Below are 23,046 nucleotides of genomic sequence, written 5' to 3'. Positions count from 1 at the left end.
CAGGTTGTACAAAACAAGACTTGAATTGCCCACGCTTACCTTATTATATACACCTTGTGTATATCTTACCTTATTTCAAATGAAAGATGTTTATAGTTTATACTTATTCTTGTTTATGTCTCGATTCCCACTCAGGCCTATCACTGGTCTGTCTGATTGTCTGTGAGGGTTCTCCTTTCTAACTTCCTTTCCACGGCCTTCATCTCACAGCCTGAGCTCACTGGCTCCTTGTTTCTCCATGGCCTTGCCTCATCCATTTACTGTCGCCATGAGTCCCTGCTCCCTCTGCTTCTGGACGAGTTTATTTTCCCACAATATCTTGTTCCACCACTAGAGGTCAGTTCTTTTGCTAGCATGCTCCAGGCCTTTGGACCTTTGTTCCCCAGCACCACAACACCTCCCTGTCCTCATCTCCTCTTCGCATCCCCATCCCCTTCCTATCTCCCACCTCTCTCTCTCTCTCTCTGCCTCTCTCCCTCTCTGTCTCCATGAAGTCTCATGGTTCAGGTTAAATGTGGGACAAGGAAACCTCCCATTCATTACCATGTACTAACCTCTCTTGGCTGATGAATCAGTACTCCTCCATGTTGAACAACACTCAGAAGAAACACTGAGGATAGCAAGGGTGCGAAGTGTATTCTGGGTGGGGGATTTCAATGTCCACCACCTAGAGTGGCTCAGTAGCAGCACTGCTGATTGAACTGGTCGTGTCCTAAAGGACATAGCTGCTAGACTTGGTCTGCAGCAGGTGGTGAGGGAACTAACAAGAGGGAAAAACATACTTGACCTCATCCTTACTAATATGTCGGTTGCAGATGCATCTTTCAATGACAGTATCGCTAAAAGTGACCACTACACTGTCCTTGTGGAGACAATGTCCCGCCTTAACATTGAGAATATCCTCCATCATATTGTATGGCACTATCAAAGTGCTAAATGGGACAGACCTGGGATAGATCTAACAACCCAAGTCTGGGCATCCATGAGGCGCTGTGGGCCATTAACAGCAGCAGAATTGTCCTCCAACATAATTTGTAACTTCATGGCCTGGCATATCCCCCACTCAACCATTACCATCAAGTGGGGATCAACCCTGGTTCAATGGGAGAATGCAGGAGGACATGCCAGGAGCAACATCAGGCAGACCTGGAAATGAGGTGTCAACCTGGTGAAGCCACCAAACAGGATTCATTCCATGTCAATAGCATAAGCAGCAAGTGATAGACAGAGCTAAGTGATCCCACAACCAATGGATCTGAACTAAGCTCTGCAGATGTGAATGGTGGTGGGCAATTAAACAACTCACTGGAGGAGGCGGCTCCATAAATACCCCCATCCTCAATGATGGAAGAGCCCAGCAAAAAATAAGGCTGGTGCATTCACAACGATTTTCAGCCAGAATTGCCGAGTGGATGATCCATCTCAGCCTCCTCCAATGGTCCCCAGCTTCAAAGATCTTCAGCCAATTCGATTCGCTCCACATGATATCAAGAAACAGTTAAAGGCACTTTGGTTCTGCAAAGGCTATGGGCCCTAACAACATTCTGACAATAATACTGAAGACATGTGCTCCAGAACTTGTTCCCCTAGCCAAGCTCTTCCAGTACAATTATAATACTGGCATCTACTCGATTAATGTGGGAATTTGCCGAGGTATATCATGTACACAGGATAAATCAAACCTGCCCAATTACTGCCCCATCAGCATACTCTTGAAAATCAGTAAAGTGATGGAAGGTGCTATTAAGCAGGACCTGCTCAGCAAAAACCTGCTCAGCGACGCCCAGTTTGGGCTCTGCCAGGGCCAATCAGCTCCTGGCCTCATTACAGTCTTAATTCAAACATCGACTAAAAAGTCAAATTCCAGAGGAGGGGTGAGAGTAACAGCCCTTGACATCAAGGCTGCATTTGACTCAAGTGGCATCAAGGAGTGCTCGCAAAACTGGAATCAATGAGAATTGGGGCAAACACTTTGTTGATTGGAGTTATACCTGGCACATAGGAGGATGGTTGTGGTTTTTCAAGGTCAGTCAGCTCAGGTCCAGGACATCTCTGCAGAAGTTCCTCAAGGTAGTGTCCTAGGACCAACCATCTTCAGCTGCTTCATCAATGACCATCCCTCCATCATAAGGTCACTGGCATGTTTGCCAATGATTGCTTAATGTTCAGCATCATTCGTGACTCCTCAGATACTGAAGCAGTCCATGTCCAAATGCAACAAGATCGGGATCATTTCCAGGTTTGGGCTGGCCAGTGGCAAGTGACATTCATGCCACACAAATACCAAGCCATGACCATCACCAATAAGAGACAGTCTAACCACCACCCCTTGCCATTCAATGGTGTTACCATCACTGAATTCTCCACTATCAACATTCTGGGTGTTACCATTAGAGTCATAGCAACTTAGAGATGTACACCACGGAACCAGAACCTTTGATCCAATTTGTCCATGCCAACCAGATATCCCAACCCAATCTAGTCCCACCTGCCAGCACCCGGCCCATATCCCTCCAAACCCTTCCTATTCATATACCCATCCAAATGCCTTTTAAATGTTGTAATTGTACCAGCCTCCTCCACTTCCTCTGGCAGTGCATTTCATACACGTACCACCCTCTGCGTGAAAAAGTTCCCCTTAGGTCTCTTTTTTGTCTTTCCCCTCTCACCCTAAACCTATGCCCTCTAGTTCTCGACTCCCCCACCCCAGGGAAAAGACTTTGTCTATTTATCCTATCCATGCCCCTCATGATTTTATAAACCTCTATAAGGTCACCCCTCAGCCTTTGACACTCCAGGGAAAACAGCCCTAGCCTGTTCAACCTCTCCCTATAGCTCAAATCCTCCAACCCTGGCAACATCCTTGTAAATCTTTTCTGAAAACTTTCAAGTTTCATAACATCTTTCCGATAGGTTAACTAGAACCTTAACTGGACTCACCACATAAACACAGTGGCTACAAGAGCAGATCAGAGGCAAGGAATGCTGCAGCAAATAACTCACCACCTGACTCTCCAGAGCCTGACCACTGGCTACAAGGCACAAGTCAGGGATGTGATAGAATAATCCCCACTTGCCTGGATGAGTGCAGCCTCAATAACACTCAAGAAGCTTGACAATGGCCTGGACAAAGCATCCTGCTTGATTGACGCCACATCCACAAGCATTGACTTCTCTACCACTAATGCTCAACTGCAGCAGTGTGTACTATCAACAAGATGGACTGCAGAAATTCACAAAAGAGCCTCAGACAGTACCTTGCAAATCCATGACTACTTGCATCTAGAAGGACAAGGGCGGCAGATACTTGGGAATGCCATCACCTTCAAGATCCCTGCCATGTCACTCACCACCCTGACTTGGAAATGATATTGCTATTCCTTCGTTGTCACGGAGTGATAATTTTGGAATGCTCTCCCATCCAACCCTTCCAGGGCATTGTGGGTCCTCCGACAGGGTATGGACTGCAGTGGTCCAAAGAGGCAGCTCACTACGACCCTCTCAAGGGCAACTCGGAGACAGATAATAAATGCCCACCTCCCACGAGTAAATACCAAAGAAAGGAAGAAATATTTGGTGTAACCGGGAAATGGAGTTGAGGTGCAGGTCAGCCATGATCTAGTTGAGTCGGGGTCCAAGGTGCTCCCCATCTCCCTGTTTCTGCAGTGTCTTTATTCTCCTGAATTGACTGTCATCTCCTCCAGCTCATTATCTGTATGACCCTCTCACCCTCAAAACAAAACCCTGAAGATATGAGGCCTGTGATCTTTGGGGGAGGTGATGACCTAATGGTATTATTGCTGCACTGTTCAGAATCCAGAGAACCAGATAATGTTCTGGAGACTCTGGTTTGAAATGTGCCATGCCAGATGGTGGAATTTGAATTCAATTTTAAAAACTAGAATTAACAGTCTAATGACAACTAGGAAACCTTTGTTGCTTGTCAGAAAAAAACTTGTCTGATTCACTAAGGTCCTTTTTAGGGAAGGAAACTACAATCCTCACCTGGTCTGGCCTATGTGTGACTCCAGACCTGCAGCAACATGATCGAATCTTAACTCCCTCGAGGGCAGTTAGGAATGGGCAATAAATGCTTGTCTAGCATGCGGTGGTCATATCCCATAATTGAATTTATAAAATTTCAAATAATTAGGCTGGGTTCAGAAGTCCGAGGAGAAAGTGAGGACTGCAGATGCTGGAAATCAGAGTCGAGAGTGTGGTGCTAGAAAAGCACAGCAGATCAGGCAGTATCCAAGGAGCAGGAGAATCAACCTTTTGGGCATGAGCCCTTCATCTGGAATGAGGCTTGTGGGCCGGGGATGGAGAGCTTATGCCCAAAACGTCGATTCCCCTGCTCCTCAGATGCTGCCTGACCTGCTGTGCTTTTCCAGCACTGCACTCTTGACACTGGGTTCAGAAATCCCACAGTATTGCACTGGATGGTTGTACTCTTCTCTGGAGTGAGACGGGACCTTCTAACTCAGGGGCGAGAATGTTAATCAGATGTCCCTCAATTTGAGGATGAGTCCACCAAGAGTCACAAACGTCTGTGTGTTTCCCGAAGGGACTGATTCTTGACCTGCCAATCTATGCGGACATTTTGCAACAATACATTTGTACACATTTCATAATTTGGGTGCCGTTAAGGTAGTGGGATTTGCTTCTTTCTTTCTCCTTCTCTGTTGCTACTCTGCTGCATCATGAGGACATTTGGACTTAAAGCCATGATGCAAATTGATGGATAAGGAGTTGCTGTTTTAAGTTGGAAGTTTGATCTTGGCTCTGACCATGTCTTGAAATGGTGTGTTGCTGCCACTGAGCTCCCCTCACAGTGCACTCAGAGCTGCTAAAGACTAGTCTCCCCATGGACACCGCCAACTTTGCCTTTTAAAGCTCTGAAATTAGATTAGATTAGATTAGATTACTTACAGTGTGGAAACAGGCCCTTCGGCCCAACAAGTCCACACCGCCCCGCCGAAGCGTAACCCACCCATACCCCTACATCTACAAATTTCCCAGTGACCAATACAAATAACCAAAGCACAAGATTTTACATTTTAAGTCTTTAACCATATAAAACAAACTAAAATTTGCAGATGTTACTTCACAGGCAGCTAATGCACCAAGCTAAAGAAATTGTCCTTTTACATGAAGGAGAAAAACAAGATGAGGCATTTTAATTAATATCCTGCATGCTGCGGATGTTTTGCAACGCAACATTAAAAACCGGATTAATCCTAGCTTCTTGCGTGTTAACTTCTCACTGCCACACCAGAGTCAATCTCCGTGTCCTTGATCGGCCTATTTCACCAGCAAGGCTCATCCCAGCAGCCACTCATTCCTGAGAAGATTTGGCTCCAAAATGAAGGATTGTCCCATATAAACTTTTTCATTAGAAATGTATCTCACTCCTTATTCCCCTAGTGAGACATCAGCTCAAACTGGCTGCTTACAATTAGAGCATTTCATGGATCCTTCTGGTGTATTACTGGAAAGCCAGCAAATCACCACTTAACGAGCTTGAGCATAATTTCCGGGGCACCCCATGACTGAGTGCAGACGGAGTTGTGGGGTCCACATTTCCCATTGGTTTAAGGTTTTTGTGAGCAGGAAATGAGAGGCTGGTACCTGAGGGAATTTAGCATTTCAGCTCCCACAACATTGCATTGGGCATCTAGGCATTGCATTTGGAATAATGGTCTATTTTTGCCAGGATTCAGGGCACAATTTTGACAAGAGTTTCCATTCTCGCACCCTTCTCATAAATGATAATCTTTTGCAAACCTGAAACAAAATATTGGATGGAATCTTGAGGTTTCTTTAATTAAATGAAAACAAGCACTCTAGGTTTTTTTTATATTCGAAGAATTTCTTTCATTTTTTTTAATGAACCCAGGTACAAGGTTCCACTTTTGTTTTATAAATGCTTCAGAGTGTTTACTGGTATTTAGATGTTGAAACAAAGGCAGACCTGACACTCAGCTTCAACTCTCCATCACTCCACCTGCAGCTGCCACACCTTGACTTCAGGAAGTTCCTGAGCAAATGCAAACACTGACACGTAAGCGAAAAATGCTGTATGCTTTGCAGGTGGAGCTGGTAAAGTGCTGCCACGAGCTGCATCAAATTACTTTTAACCCGAACCAAATCTTCATCTCTTGAACCACGGCAGGTAAGAGTGTGGCTTTCACTGGTGGAAGAAAGGTTGCTGATTGCTTATGATTTCAGTGTTCCCAAACCCTGGGTTCCCTCTCTCTCTGCCTGTCCCCTCCCTTGCTGCAGTTAATGACTCCACTGTGGCTTTTGCTTTTCAGTGCTGAAAGGATTTGAAGTGTTGCTGTCACCTCTGCGTGCTTTTTTATTTCCCCCTCACAAATATTTGGGAGTTTTTTGTGGTTAACTCCTGGAGTGCCAGTAGCATTTGAAGTGTTTTACTGAGGAATGTCATTAAGCATTCTGTGTTTAATGGTGTTATGTACGATGTGTTCACATTGTTGGACTGTGACACCCCAGTCTTTCTGTTCATTTTTCTGGTTTAAACACAGTCTCCTGCTCCCTGGCAGATTGCCGTGGAGTACTCGCCTGCACAAAACAGCATTTTAAATAATGTTGATAGGATCCTAATTTGAAACTATTTATAGTCCCAGTGATCTTGGAAAGGAGAACAGGCCATTGGCCTTCACAGAGCAGTTGCTTTTGGGTCAATGTTGTGGCTATGCCGATAAGTATGGCACCATTTGTTTTAAAAGCTGGAATGTTCAGAAGTGAAACAATATAAATGTCGGTTTTTGCAGAGATGTTCAATATGACATTCTAAGTTAGTTCTCCAGACTGGAACTTTCAGTTCAATTTGTTTGAACTTGGTGGAAGGCAGGGTTGCTCGTAGCCTGTTTGTTTTTAAATTCTCTACCTCATGACCTCTTCACTGAACTCGATTCTACAGGCATGAGGGCCCATTTCATAAAGCAGCTTTCACTGCCCTCAGGAAGGTGATAGTCCGCTGCAGCCTTGAACTGCTGCAGTGCATGTGCTGAAGCTAAACCACAAAACTGTTAGAGAACTCCTTTCAGGATTTTGACACCGTGACTGTGAAGAAATATAGTTCCGGGTCAGGCACTAGCATTTGCATACACTCTCTGTCCCTGCCTTGAAAGAAATCATGGGTTTCATCGCTGGTAAATTATAAATGGTACACATTATCGTCACGGTGCGCTGCTGCTGAAGAGAGTGTCACTGAAGAGAACTGCTTCATTATGTTAAGCTTGATGTTTTGTTGGTGCTATATTGATCTAGAGAAGTGCAGAGTACTCCAATCACATTTTTGATTGTTACTTTGTGAGATATGATTTGGACCGGGGTGTACAAAGTTAAAAATCACACAACACCAGGTTATCATCCAACAGGTTTAATTAGAAGCACTAGCTTTCGGAGCGCTGCTCCTTCCGGTGTCGATGTATGCAATCTTCTTGGAGATCCTCTCCACTTTAAGCTGGCAGTTAGTGGTGTCGATAGCGCCGAAAGCTAGTGTGTTTCCAATTAAACATGTTGGACTATAACCTGGTGTTGTGTGATTTTTAACTTTGTGAGATACATATGAGTTGGATACAATGAGGATACATCCTGTAGTGTGCACTGCCTCCGATCTGCTCTTGTAACCACAGTGTTTATATTGGCTAGGGTCCTGTTCAGTTCCGAGTCAATGACAACTCCCAGATATTGACAGTGGTGGATTAAATTGATGGTAATGCCATTTAGTGTCCCTGCAAGGCAGTTAGGGCTCTCTCTCTCTTCCTCCATCACGCTCTCTTTTTCTTTTTCTCTTTCTCTTTCTCATGCGCTCTGTTTCTCTCTTTCTACCTCTCTTTCTCTTTTGTTTTCTCTCTTTCTTTCTCTTTTTCTCTCCCTCTCTTGGGCTCTCTCTCTCTCTTATGCTCGCTTTTTGTTGCTGCTTCCTCTTTTTCCCTCTCTCGCATTCTTCTGATATTCTATTCTCTCTCTTGCTTCTTTCTCTCTCTCTCTCTCTAACTGGCACTTGACATTTATCATTCAAGGCCTGAATATTATTCTGGTCTAATTGCATAGAGCTATTGACAGCTTCAGTATCTGAGGAGTTGCAGCTGGGACTAGACGCTGTGCAATAATAAGTGAGCACCAACCCTCCCCACCCCCAGCCGTATATTGGGATAGTGTGGGAGCCTATTGACATGCTGCTGGAGATGAGTTTGGACTAATAGTCTATCCAAGAAACTCCCACTGCATTGCCCTGGCTAGGACAATTGGCTTTCAATTGGCTTTCATCTCCCATTTGGTTTGAGTCCTGCCTCACACAGTGGAGTATTTCTCCCAGTTCCCATTGACTGCAATCTCATTAATAGCACTTGACATCAAAGCAGAACTTCCTGTGGCATCAAGAGCACTCGCTGTCTCCTCCACCCTTTGGAATGTAGCTTTTGTTGTGTCCAAGTATCAATCAAGGTTGTACTGAGGCCAGGAGATGAGAGACTTCTGGTGAAACCCAAATTGAGTATCAGTGAACAGATTATTAATAAATAATTGTTGTTTGGTAACACTTGTTGGAAACTCACCACCATGTTCTGAAGAAGAATCGTAGCAGAACCATAACTCTAACCCCAGATACTGCCTGACCTGAGTTTCTCCAGCATTCTCTCAGTATGCTTCCAATTTCCACTATCGCAGTATTTTGCTTTTACTGTTACTGATTGTGTGCTGGCTGATGGGGTGGTAGTGGGACAGATTGGATTGATCTTCTTTTGTGGGGATGAGACTGTGTTGTATACATTATGACTGTGTGTTCTGGCTATTACTATCTTTGGATTCTCACAAAAATGACCTGACATTCTGACAGTTGAGGGTGAACATGGGAACTGGATAATTCCCTTTTGATTTTTGCTAGTGCCCCTTGTTTTGCTGCGTAAATGGGATGGTGAGGGTGGAGGATGGGGATCTAAAACTCATGATCCCTCATTAGACTGTAGTCACTATTTTATAAAGAGGATGGAGACCAAATGGTTAAATGCTTCTCTACGCTTCTTGCTACCCTGCAATGGCCAGCCCAGGATGTCCATCCTCTGAATCCAAATGGAGAATTGCTCATATACCGAGTGCTTTTTGGGCTCAGATACAACAACAGGAGCACTTGAGGTGAGATTTTTCAAGATGCATTTTAGAAGACGTTAAATGGACAAATGAAGAAAGAAGAAATAAATAAAAGGGTTTTCCAATGGAGATGTGAGAAGGATCTTCAGGAACCTAGATCAAATGAACTCTTTCTGTTCTCTAAAATTTACAGAATGAAGTTGTCTCAAATATAGGGAGGTTTTGTTTGATTTAATTTGACAACATCCTGTCCAAAGGTCTGGGATCTTCCAGTAGTCACTCTGCAATGTCTGTACATTGTCTGAGCAGCATATCAGCCAGATGAAGGAGCTGGTCATTGACTTCACGAAGCAAGGTGGAGGGCAGGCCCCTGTCTACATTCCCGATGCTGAGGTAGAGGTGGTCGACAGCATCAAATTCCACGCAGTGATAATCACTAACAATCTGTCCTGGTCCACCCATGTTAATGTGATAGACAAGAACACACAACACTTCTACTTTCTCAGGAGGCTAAGGAAATTCGTTATATCCATAAAGACTCTGACCAATTTTTATAGGTGCACCATAGCAAGCATTCTATCCGGATGCATCAGTACTTGGTACAGCAACTGCTCTGTCCACGACTATGAGAAACTACAGAGAGTTGTGAACACATCCCAGTCCATCACACAGGTCAACCTTCCATCCATCGACTCCATCTATACTTCTCACTGCTGTGTGGAGGCAGCCAACAGAATAACTGTCCCCTCTCACCCTGATTATAATCTCTTCCAACCTCTTCTGTCAGGCAGAAGATACAAAAGCTTAAACACACATACTAACAGATGCAGGAACAGCTTCTTTCTTGCTGTTATTAGACTTCTGAATGGTTTTCTCAAATTTCAAATTTGAATGTTGACCTTGCTCTTTGTGCATCTTCTCTGCAGCCTAAACGTTGTATTCTTCGCTCTCTTGCCCTAATACACTCTGTATGGTATGTACTGCCGGCACATTAAAACTTTTCACTGTGGTAGGTACATGAGACAATACTAAATCAAATCAAATCATTTCTGTCCCCTTCAGCTCTTATCCATGTTGACTTTCCTTAGACACCTCTCAAGTTGGAGAATCTGAATCTTTGCAACAACTCCACCTTTCGAATTCCTTGTTGTGTTTCACTGTAACTGGCCAGGTCAGCATGCACGCACCATGAATTAGAGGTACCTGAGATTTAGTCTGGGCAATATTGTGTTGAACAATTGATTTAATTCTGGGCTGTTTTGCCAGGCTGATTTTTGTTGTCATTGGGAATTGTTCCCGGGTCTTCAAAGAGTGAATTTGAAATATTTCACTTCTGGCATTTTTGAGTCTTTTGTGAACCTATTCCAAATCCCAAATATTGCTAAATGCTAGGAGCTTGTGAATGGTTTTCCAATTGTATCCACTGGCTTTCTAACAATGACAGTTAACATTCGACAAGTAGAGTCCAATCTCATTATTATTTATCACTTGAATATGCCCTTGTTTTCTGTACAAAGGGTGTGCAGGATGTCCATACCCTGGTCATATGAACTGCATTCTCCAAATAAAAGAATTACTCCGGGTCCATATTGAGAAACAAATCAACAATGAACTAAAAGGGATATTTACGCATCAGGTAGTGGTATTATTCAAGAAATGAAATAAACACTATTGTTCTAAAAATCAATTTAAAACTCATGGCTCACTTGCTGTATTTTTAATCATCTGCAGCTTTGACTAGTGAGACTTCTATGATGATGTGGTGGATGTACCTGCTGATCTCACTCAGTGGACGTGACATCTCCCTGTCCTCGAACACTGAAATTAGATTAGATGGTTTACTTTGGGAATTAACTTGATTTTATATTCCCCTGCTAGTTTTGGCCTATCAACAAGAGGGTATTGGACCATCTGTCTTTTCCTTGCTGCTGTTCAATGTAGTCTGACACCTGGTGTGTGATTTCTCACTTCAACAGCATAGCAGTGGCTGAAATAAATCTGATTGCTCCAACATGACACTTGTTGAAGCGATGCTGTGGCAACGGTAGTAAATATGGATTATTGCGAAATGAGACACATGGGTATCTAACAATGTAACTTAAGGATAGTGAAACAGATAAATTAAATTAGAGCAGCAGAGATTAGAATTGGAACTCCACTAGACTGTCAAGAGTGTGTTGCTGGAAAGGCACAGCAGGTCAGGCAGCATCCAAGGAGCAGGAGAATTGATGTTTCGGGCATAAGCCCTTCATTAGGAATGAGGCTTGTGGGCCTGGGTTGCTGAGAGATAAATGGGAGTGGGGTGGGGGTGGGGGGAGGTAGCTGGGAAAGTGATAGGTGGATGAAGATGAGGGAGAAGGTGATAGGTCAGAGGGGGCAGTGATGGACGGGTCCGGAGGGCGGTGCCGAGTTGGAGGCCTGGGACTGGGATAATGTGGGGGCAGGGGAAATGAGGAAGCTGTTGAAATCCACATAGATCCTGTGTGGTTGCAGGATTTCAAAACAATTCCAAAGGCATCGGATGGTAACGGTTTGGCGGTGGAGGAGGCCCAGGACCTGCATGTCCTTTACGGAGTGGGAGGGGGAGTTGAAGTGTACAGGTACATTTACTGCATCTGGTGCTCCCGGTATGGTCTCCTCTACATCTCTGGGACACCCGCACCCACCAACCCCACTGCCCCGTGGCTGAACACTTCAAATCCCCCTTCTCCCTCATCTTCATCCACCTATCACTTTCCCAGCTATCTTCCTCCAACCCCACCCCCCTTCCATTTATCTCTCAGCCCCACGGCCCACAAGCCTCATTCCTGATGAAGGGTTTATGCCCGAAACGTCAATTCTCCTGCTCCTCAGATGCTGCTTGACCTGCTGTGCTTTTCCTGCACCACACTCTCAACTGTGGAAATAGAGTTCCAGGAAACTAAAGGGAACTTAAGCTGAACCAGCTCCAGCTGAGAAGGGAGAACAAAGGTAGCTCTAGGAAGGGAATCACATGTCACTTTGATTTGAGGGCTGATGTAATAAGTTTGAACCTTTTAATCATCAGCTTTGAGGAGGAGGTGGATGCCTTCTTTACCTTTTTTGAAGGATTCGCATGGAAGCTAAAGTTACCGGTGGACAGTGTTATTGTAAAGCAGGTGATAAGGAATGCTCTTACAGTTACCTATTACCTCCTACCTGAGGAGAGCATCACTGAACGTGAGGCAGCAAAAGAGGGATGTTTTAAGAGAGAGCAAGTTATTTCCAGAGATGTACATGCACAAGTTCTGTACCTTTTAAAGATCGGCCTGACCAGAGTAAAGACTGCATCCTTTTATCATCTTGCACTGTATTGTTCATTGTGGACTGAAATGGGAAAAGGATTGCTTTTAAAATCCACAGATTCTGAAAGGGACTACTGCATAACAGGGGCCCTCTTGTGGTGCAGTGGTAATATCCCTAACCCAGACTAGGAGGCCCAGGTTCAAGTCCCTCCTACTCCAGAGGTGTGTAATAACATTTCTGAACAGGTGATTTGAAAAATGGGTTAAATAAAATTTTAAAAACTCTTAAAAGTAAGCTATCAGCACTTGTTGCAAGTACTGCTTACATTGTTAAAAATCGAACAAAAAACTGTGGAAACTGTAAAATCAGAAACAAAAGCAAAAGTTACTGGAAAAGGTCAGCAGGTCTGGCAGTGTCTGTTAAGATAAATCAAGAGTTAATGTTTCGGGCTCACAACAAGGTTCATTTAAAAAGGAGTCCTGCTTTATGCATGTCTTCCTTCCAGGCTGAATTTGTTTTAAATGGAGGCAATTTAACCAGGCTTTCTTGAGTTAATAAAATATGTTGTTTATTAGTTAATAAACTCATTAGTTACTAGAAAGAACCTGTAATGTAATACACACCAACTGGGAGTACGATTTTGAGTCTAAAGAAAAATGTAAGTCAAAAGATATACGGATCAGTTTCTTGGATCATTTGTGAGGTATAGACATTGGAATGTTAAACAGTTGATTTTTAGGATTCCTGGCTCTTGCAGCTCAGTTGAAATCCTTTTGTTCTGTTTGCTTTTGACAGTGATTGACTGGTAGCATTCCTGTTTCATTTTGACTGGTTTATTAGTGATCTGTCTTCTAACATGCAATATCAGGCTCCTTTTACCTGAAATGCAGGGGTGACTAGCTGGTGGTTCATTGACTGAGACTTTTATAGCGTTCTTAGACCAGGGTAGTAGACATGGGTGCCCTGGTTCACGAGGGCACCTTTTTTCACTGGCATGCTCCGGCCAAGGTTACCGTTGTTTTTTTAAAACTATTTTTGTATATTTCTGGAATTCCATAAATATGTCAACAGGAGGTGGCTTTCTACTGAGAAGGGGAGGATAGTCAGACCCCTCTTCTTCCTCTTACATCTACCTCTTTGAGAATTTCCTGACACAGCAGGGTCCCACACAAAACCTTGCCAGACATTACTGAATTTACATCTGCAATCTCTTGTTACTCCCTCTGTACTTGTTCTCTCTTTTTTTAAAGAAAGGCACATTTTGGAATTGCAAGTTTAAAAATGTTCGTAGTACTACAGGGTTTGAATGTGTCCTCTTGACAATTTCCAATGTGCTGTTACAGGAGCTCCTAAAAATGTGGATTAAGGTGCCACTGGGTAACTTTCGTGTGGACAGTGAGTTTGATTCTGGTCTGGTTACAGTGCAGTATGTCCCAGGCTTGCCAATGCCAGTGGTAACTTTGTATGTGGAATGATTTTGTTGGCAACAAAATGGACCCCTTCAGTGGAAAAGGACAGCCCAAAGAGATTGGAAAGGCTGGACAAAGCCAGCAGCAAGTGGATCGAATGTGCCACTTTATCATGGATCCATTGGGCTCTTACTTTCTTGACAAGTCTGCTATGAGGAACTTTATCAAAAAACCTGCTAATGTCTATGTTAACAACATCCAATGTGTTAACTTAATTAACACTCCTGGTTACCACCTTAAAAAAACTCACATTGGTCAAACACATCCTTCCCTTAACAAATCTGTGCTGACTAGCCCTGATCAATTCCTGTCCAAGTGCAAATATATTCTGTCCCTCATAATTCTTTCTAATAAGTTGCCCTTGCTTAGATTGACTGGTTTGTCATTTTCTGGTCTGTCCCATCCTCCCTCTTCTAATAATGGGTCACTGTTAGTCACCCCACATTCCTCTGGGATCTCACTGTGGTTAGGGAGGATTTAACTGCCAGGACCTCTTGGGTCACTTCTCCTGCCTCCCTTAACAATATGCCTTATCGAAGCCTGTGGTTTTAACCACTTTTAAAGCTGACAATCCCTCCTTTCGCTGTTAAATTTGATTGTCATACTTCACAGTCCTCAACCCTGATGACTATCTATGTCCTGCTTTTCTATTGTGAAGACCGATGCAAATTATTGAGTATTGTGCCCACGCATGTTACCTCTGTGGTCCTTAATGGGCACCACTTTTTTTTTCCTCATTATTCTCTTACTTTTAAGATATTTAGAAAACCCCTCTGGGTTTCCTTTTATTCTACCAGCTTTCTCATGCACTCTGGGTTTTCCCGAATTCCTTTTAAATTCTCCTCCTACCACCCCGGATACACTGCTGTATAAATTCCTCAGCGTCTGACATAAATTTTTTGTGTCTTAATCCTAACTGTTATATCCCTAGATGTCCAGGGCTCTCCAATCTTGGCCCAACCATTGTCTTGATGGGAATATGCTGGCTCTGTACCATTGCTATTCCCTCCCTGAATGCCCCACCCCCTCAGCTCTGGTATAGTGCACTCCAAGCAGCTGCTCCCGTCCATGTGGCCAAGTTGTGTCTTAGTAAAATTAACCTTCTCCCATATTGGAAATTTAAATCCCAGCCTTTCCTTATCCTTTTCCAGATTGGTCCCAAATCTGAATTGTGCGCACTCAGCCCCAAATGCTTCCTAATAATACACTTTCCACCTGCCTGGGCTGATTTCCAAAAATTAGTTCCAGAATGTCATTCTCTCTTGCTGGTCTTTCCATGTACAGGCTGAATATGTTCTCTTGAACGCAATTTAATTATTATTGTACTATATCTCTACCTGCACTCTGAGACTATCTCAGTTAATATTTGAGTCATTAACAATCCTACTATTACTGATTATTGCCACACTTCTCTGCAAAATGATTACATATTTCACCCCTCCCCCATCTCTCCCTGACTATTTGGGAGCCTATAGTAGACACCCGACAGCACAGTTACCTCTTTCTTTGTGATCTGTTTTACTTCCACCCATATTGCCTCAGTAGATGAGTTTTCCAAGACATCTTCACACTGCTGCATTTGATTACAAACCCGTCTCCTCTTCTATCCCCATTTCCAACTCACCTGAACATCCCATAACCAGGAATGTTGGGCTGCAAATCCTGTCCAAGTCTAGGCTGTAGCTACAATATCATACTCCACTGACCTTGACTCCTCTGTCTTATCCCTCAGTTTCCTTGCATTAAAATATGTTCCATTTAGCCTTGCTACCTTCACTTCTTCCTTACCCAGCCTATATTGCCTTGCCCACTTGAGGTTTACACTCTAATTCTATCTCAGCTTCTCTCTCCTCTGAATTACTTGTCAAGTTTCCATCAGCTTGTCAATCAAGTTGAGATTTGGCCCAACAGCATTAGAAAACAATGTGGGCATGGGACTCTGACACTGATTGAAGAAATTGACAAAAAAGAATTGACCTGGTAAGTGAGACCAATTTTGAAACCGTGAAGGCAGTGGATTTGGAGAAGGCATCCGTTAGTTATTGTAGCAACCCGGAATGGAGAAGCTGTGCGAGCAGCAAAGAGAAGCATCGTCTCGGTGGCTTCCAAACCGAATGATTCAAGGTCTCCACCAAGTGATGAAGAAATGGCTGTCAAAGTTAAAGTTCCTCTAATAGACGCTAAATGAATCTCACCTCCTCCTCAAAAAACATTCTGGTGAAATCGTAATGCATAAAAGGATTGCTAAACCTACACAATACTTACTCATCTCTACTCCTCTTCTTCCCAGATGTCCCAGCCAGCAAGTGGTTAGCCATACAGTCCTACCAGTGCACAGGAATCACAGACATACTCTCATGCAGCAAAAGGCCATTTGGCCCATTATTTCTGTACTAGATCTTCAAGTGAGCACCATTTCTTATTGACAATTTTCTGTTTTTCCTTGAGCATTATTTCTGTCCAAATAATAATCCAATAACCCTCGAGAATGCTTCAGTTCAAGGCAGTGTTTTCCATAGAAACAGAGAAACTGGTGGAGGGGATAGACCAAATGGCCCTTTGAGTCTGCTCCACCATTCAATATGATCACGGCTGATCTATCTCAGTCCGCTATTCCAAACTTCTCTCCATAACTCTTCATGCCTTTAATGTCTCAATATTTATCAGTATATTCAATGACCTGGCCTCCACTGCCTTTTGCAGGAGTGAATTCCACAATTTGATCACCCTTTAAGTGAAGAATTATTTCCTAATCTCAGTCTGTATCCTGAGACTCCTGATTTTAGACTCCCCAACCAGGGACTATAACCACCTGCAATCAATTCTGTCTGTCCCTGTTGGCCTGATTTGGAGATGCTAGTGTTGGACTGGGGTGTACAAAGTTAATAATCACACAACACCAGGTTATAGTCCAACAGGTTTAAATGGAAGCACACTAGCTTTCGGAACGCCACTCCTTCATCATGTGGTTGTCAACCACCTGATGAAGGAGTGACGCTCCAAAAGCTAGTGTACTTCCAATTAAGCCTGTTGAACTATAACCTGTTGTTGTGTGATTTTTAACTTTGTATCCCTGTTGGAACTTGTACTTTGCAATCAGGTACCCTTTCGTTCTTCTAAACTCTAATGAGAACAGACCCAGGCGAACCACTCTCTCCCTGTGATAGTGCTGCCGTCTCTGGTATCAGTGTTGCGAATCTGTGCTCTGCTCCCTCTACATTCCCTCTACACTCCCTCTTAGGAAGGGAGAGCAATGTTCTAGGCACAGTCTTACTAAGGTATGATATAACTGCAGAAAGTGAGGACTGCAGATGCTGGAGATCAGAGAAGAGAGTGTGATGTTGGAAAAGACAACAGGTCAGGCAGCTTCTGAGGAGCAAGAGAATTGACATTTCGAACATAATGGCTTATGCCTAAAACATCGATTCTCCTGCTCCTCAGATGCTGCCTGACCTGCTGTGCTTTTCTAGCATGATATAACTGCAGGAAGATATCCCTACTTCAGAACTCAAATGGTTTTGCAATGAAGGCCAATATGCCATTTGCTGCACTTGTCTGGTTATTTTCATTAACTGGTGTATAAGGGCATCCAGATCCCTTTGTACATCCCCAATTCCCAATTGAAATAATACTGTATTTTTGGTTTTCACGATTGTATAACTTCATATCTGCCTAGGTTAGACAGCATTGCTCATGTATTTGCCCACTCACCCGGCTTGCCTAGATCACTCTGAAGTGTGGCATGCACCTCACATTCACTAACATCTCACTGCCTGGAAGAAGTTGTTTCTCGTATCATATTTGTTCCTTTTGCTGAACATTGGAAGCTATTTGGCTTTTTGAGTCCATTCAAGAGGTTGAGGTTCATGGTTGGGTGCTATTTGTGGAGTTACGTCTCAAAATACTCTTTCATGAATACTGCTGTTTGCCCCCAAAGGAAAACAGATAAAGTCTTGACTCCCTGTGTAAACCTGACCAAAGGAAATTAAGCAAAAAGCCTGGAAGTCTGAAAGAAAAACTGAAAGTTGGAAATACTCAGCAGATGGTTGGTGATCCTTTAGAAGGGTCACTGAGCTGAAACCTTGGCTCCATTTCTCTGCAAAACTGCTGTCTAACCAGGGATAAATGGATGTTGTCTCACTTTGAGAGTAAAAGTGCTTGCAAGTTATGGAGGCCTGTTTAACTTGGAGCTGAGGTGGAGACACCACTCCACCCTCCTGGAATATAAAACCACACTAATTCGAAGGTGTTGGCTCTGGATCCCACTCAGTGACTCACTTGTGTGGTGGAGCGTCCAATAAATATTTAAGCAGGGAGGAGAGATCCGTGCGTGATAACCATGATTTTCAAAATCGAAGGAGTTGCATCATTTTATTCCTGAATATTTAGACTGAGTCAGTTAGATTAACAGGGATTAGTGTTATGATAACTCTTCCTGGGGAGAAAGGAGAAAAGACTGCCGGCACTGGAAACCTGAAATTGAAATGGAAAAAGCTGGAAGACTTCAGTCAGTCAGGCAGCATCTCTAGAAAGAGGATTTTTTTTTTCAGACAAGCTAGCCAGACTGGGAGAAAACAAAAGATGTAACAGTGTTTGATCAAATAGAGAGCTGAGGAACTGAGCGAGTAAAGAGCTGAGGTGACAGTTTAGGATAGGTTGCACTCAGGAGCCATTTTCTAAATAACCTTTTCAGGAATGTTACTTCTCCCCTCTGGAGCAGGACAACCCAGGCCGCCAGTCTCTAGGATGGTGACGCTACCACTAGGCACAAGAGCCCTCAGGAGCTATTTAATGGCAAATGGGATGATGCAAAACACAAAGGGGTGGTAATGGACTGGAAAAGATGTGTCTGGAGGAGATGTCAGGCATTCTGCAGCCTTTGGTTTTCAATGTTGAAGCCACAACTTTAGCTCAAAGGAGAGCCATGCCAATACATAGCCTTTCAAGATGACAGAATGTCCCAAAGTGCTTTAAAAGTAGTCTCGTACCTTTTGTTTTTGAACTGTAGTCCCCGATGTAAATGCTGCACGCAATTTGTGCACAGCAAACTTCCATAAACAACAACATGAAAACGCAACTGGAGAATCTGTTCTTCTGTTTCTTTTGAGGGGTAAATATTACTCAGGACACCAGAAATAATTTCCCCTGCTCTTGGTGCCAGGTGTATGTTTGTTTTCTCTGTTCTCTTTGACATCTCATCAGAAAGATGCCAGCTGTGCAGTGCAGTGCTCCATCAGTATTGTACTGGGGTATTCGCATGAACCCATAGTCTTCTGCCTCAGAAACAGGCCGCTTCCAATGGAGCAATAACTGAAGCCTGATCATAATCTCTGCTCCCATTTTCTCTTGTACCATGTGCTCTTACTCCTGCTGTAACCACTTTTTTGAAAAAAATTATTTCGTGAGATCTGGCTGTTGAGCCGATGGTTTATTGTTCATCCCTAATTGCCCTTCACCTGCGTGGTTTGTTTGGCCAATTCAGAGAATATTTAAGAGCTAACTATGTTGCTCTGGCACTGAGGTCATATGTCAGTCAGAATGACCATTTTCTTCTACAAGGGCCTTAGTGAAATAAATGGGTTTTTATAATGTTTAATAGTCACGTGATCACAATTATTGAGGCGAGCTTTCAGTTCCAGACCTTTAAATTGCATTTAAACCTCCTCAGTTGATGTGTCGGATTTCAGCAACCCAGTTTAAGATTTGTCCCTATTTCAAAAGACTGAATTTGGTGGGACCCTGATCCTTTTTGGACCTTCCGTAATCCTCCCAGTTGTTGGCATTATTTGTCACCTTTCATCGACTGATAGTCATTGCTTCTCAAATACTGGCCTAACCCTGCCAGAAGGACCCTAGTTTCAAATCCAACATCTTTGTCAGTGCCTTGGAATACTCTGCCTGTCTTTGAATAATTTCAAGGCTGCATCAGCCTATAAAGTGTGGAGCCTGCTCAAACGGTAACACAATGTCTTACTGACTGAAAGATCACCACCTCCTGCAGGGGTCTGGAAACTCGACCTTTGAGTCTTGTTACCAGCCAGCAATCTAACATCAGGTCTCCAAACATGAATGATAAGCTTGTAGAAAGGGGAAGTGGGGGAGGGGATGGGTGGGGGGATTGTCAGTGTAGACAGCAAGATAGAAAATTGAAGGTAAGAGCCCTTGAGTTAATGATCTGACTTCTGACTGATTAGCTGTTGATTTTCAGCAGTGGCAAAGTTCGAGCTGCCCTTGAGTTCTGGTGAATGATTGTGCTTTTCCCAAGTTGCAATTTCACCAAGTATTCTCTCTGAAGTTCAGTAAGAGTAGCTTCCTCCTTATGCTCACAAATCCACTTTTATTTTGGTGATTCTCAGTTCTGCTGCTCTAAAGCAGCTGTTGAAATGCAGTTCAGTTTGTGTTCCAGAACCTAATTCCATTGTCTGTCTTTCAAGCAGATGACAAGGATCGGTGCTGGGTCTTCTACTTTTTTTCATATATATAAATGATTTGGATGTGAGCAGAAGAGGTATAGTTAGTAAGTTTGCAGATGACACCAAAATTGGAGGTGCAGTGGACAGCGAAGATGGTTACCTCAGATTACAACAGGATCTGGACTAGATGGACCAATAGGCTGAGAAGTGGCAGATGGAGTTTAATTCTGATAAATGCGAGGTGCTGCATTTTGGGAAAGCAAATCTTAGCAGGACTTACACACTTAATGGTAAGGTCCTTGGGAGTGTTGCTGAATAAGTGCAGTTTCATAGCTCCTTGAAAGTGGAGTCACAGGTAGATAGGATAGTGAAGAAGGTATTTGGTATGCTTTCCTTTATTGGTCAGAATATTGAGTACAGACGTCGGGAGGTCATGTTGCGGCTGTACAGGACATTGGTTAGGCCACTGTTGGAATATTGCATGCAATTCTGGTCTCCTTCCTATTGGAAAGATGTTGTGAAACTTGAAAGGGTTCAGAAAAGATTTACAAGGATGTTGCCAGGGTTAGAGGATTTGAGCTATAGGAAGAGGCTGAAAAGGCTGGTGCTGTTTTCCCTGGAGCGTCAGAGGCTGAGGGGTGACCTTATAGAGGTTTACAAAATTTGAGGGGCATGGATAGGATAAATAGACAAAGTCTTTTCCCTGGGATGGGTGAGTCCAGAACTAGAGGGCATAAGTTTAGGGTGAGAGGGAAAAGATATAAAAGAGACCTAAGGGGCAACTTTTTCACACAGAGTGTGGTACGTGTATGGAATGATTTGCCAGAGGATGTGGTGGAGGCTGGTACAATTGCAGCATTTAAGAGGCATTTGGATGCGTATATGAATAGGAAGGGTTTGGATGATATGGGCTGGATGCTGGCAGATGGGACTAGATTGGGTAGAGATATCTGGTCGGCGTGGACAGGTTGGACCGAAGGGTCTGTTTCCATGCTGTACATCTCTATGACTTTATGACTTACATCCTAACATGTGACTCCTGGAAAGGTGCGAGTCAATGGGGAGCTGCACATGTGAGATTCAGTGGATTTTATAATTATGTTAATCCTGGCTCAGACTGATCTTTACTAACTGATGGCCTCAGGAGCTTGGTTCCACTTGGGTAGATGATCACAGCAGGGGGGAGTGATGGTGTAGCAGTAACAGCATTGGATCAGTAACTCCAATCCCCAGGCTGATGTTCTGGGGACATGGGTTCAAATTCATCACGGCAAATGAACTTTGAATTCAATAAAAAGTTGATCTAATGTAATGATTATAATTTTCAATTATTGTAAAAACCCAGTTGGTTCATTACGGTTCTTCTTGAGAAGGAAATCTGCCATCCTTACCTGTGTGGCCTACATGTGACTCCTGACCCACCTGATTGCCTCTTATCTGCCTCTGAGCAATTCTGGATAGGCAATAAATATTGGCCGAGCCAATAATGTCACATTCTATGAACTAATTAAACGAAAATAGTATTTGCCCATTATTAAACCATTTTTAGTTCTTGCAGTACTCTGGTATGATAGTTAGATGATTGGAGTTGAACGTAGCTGGTTCATTTTTACTGTGATTATATGAATCCGAAATGATGGGTTAACATTGAGGAGAAAGCCTTTTGCCCTAGATAAAGGAAAAGCAAGTCCCTTTTGCATCCCAGCCCTCAGTTCTCATTGGAGAAATTAGTAATGCTTAAAAAGCCAAAGAAACACAAAGTGCTCAACATGAGATGATTTCCATTAGGCTGTGTTTGGTAGAAGGAAGGCCATCAGGAAACCTAAAGAGTGAGCATCGATAGCCATGGTGAAAGGGGTCAGAGTTTAATATGGAAATAAGCTGCAGGGAAATGGGGAGATACCAGGAATTTGAGAATGTGATCTTGTGCAGAATTTGGTGAGGCTGTGAACAAACTTGGCTGCAATGTTTAACAACCGTCTGACAATCACCAGCTTGGATTTGCATGTGGAGCTGGCGGAGAAGGGAAGCTGCTGACTTCTGTCTGACATCAACTCCTGAAGAGTCACCATTTTCAGGAGAAAATGTCTCATGGATTGAGATTGGCAAATCATTATGTATAATTTATATCAACGTGAGTGTGACATTGAATATAATTGATCCAATGGGATTTTGATGCAGAGAGATTTCAAATTTATTTGTACAGATATTCACATTCTATACCATATTGGCAAAATTATTTAATCTGCATAGTTAATTAAAATTATAGAGTATGCTTTGTTTTAAAGACTGGTTGGAATGTGATAACAGGGTCCAGTAGGATTCAGTTGTGTAGATTTGTTTATGATGAATGATTTGGATATGAACCTAGAGTAAGTGAGGCACACCTTCAAGACAAACTTAAATGGAATCTACTCTGATCCTTTGGAAGGACAGGCGAAACTGCAATGAGATATTAATCAGATATCTGAATGGGCTAACAAGTGGCAAAATGAATTCAGTTGTCAATAAGTATGAGACAATTCATATTGTGAAAAGGTGACAGCATTCGTTAAACTTTAAATGGAATGGGACTCCGTACAATGTTTTAACAGAGGAACTTTGCAGGGGGATAGTACCATGGGTTGATAAAGTTGATAAACTCACCCAGTCAGATTTTAGGTTTAATCTTGATGGCTGGAATCCAGAGACAAGAAATTCAATGTACGGATTCACAAGTGACAGGAGTAACCTCCTCAATTGTGAGGTAGAAACTAAGCCAACGTTCGAGTTTAGATTAGCAG

The 23,046-nt window shown here is 43.2% G+C and overlaps 1 protein-coding gene across 11 annotated transcripts in view; it reads left to right on the top strand.

The window, feature by feature from the left end:
• Nucleotides 1–23,046, top strand: part of rab27a (RAB27A, member RAS oncogene family) — a 134,577-nt gene that overhangs the window by 65,271 nt on the left and 46,260 nt on the right. Inside the window, exon 1 of one of the 11 annotated variants that reach the window (XM_072564970.1) lies at nucleotides 6,051–6,172. The exons of the other annotated variants lie outside the window; for them this stretch is intronic. The gene's annotated coding sequence lies outside the window, so the exon portion shown is untranslated. Of the gene's footprint in view, nucleotides 1–6,050; nucleotides 6,173–23,046 lie in introns of those variants that run through there. 11 annotated transcript variants of the gene reach the window in all.

The sequence above is a fragment of the Chiloscyllium punctatum genome, chromosome 48 (assembly GCF_047496795.1).
Source record: "Chiloscyllium punctatum isolate Juve2018m chromosome 48, sChiPun1.3, whole genome shotgun sequence".
Lineage (NCBI taxonomy): Eukaryota > Metazoa > Chordata > Chondrichthyes > Orectolobiformes > Hemiscylliidae > Chiloscyllium > Chiloscyllium punctatum.
Note: the sequence above shows the minus strand (reverse complement) of the source record. Positions and strands in the feature narration are given on the sequence as shown.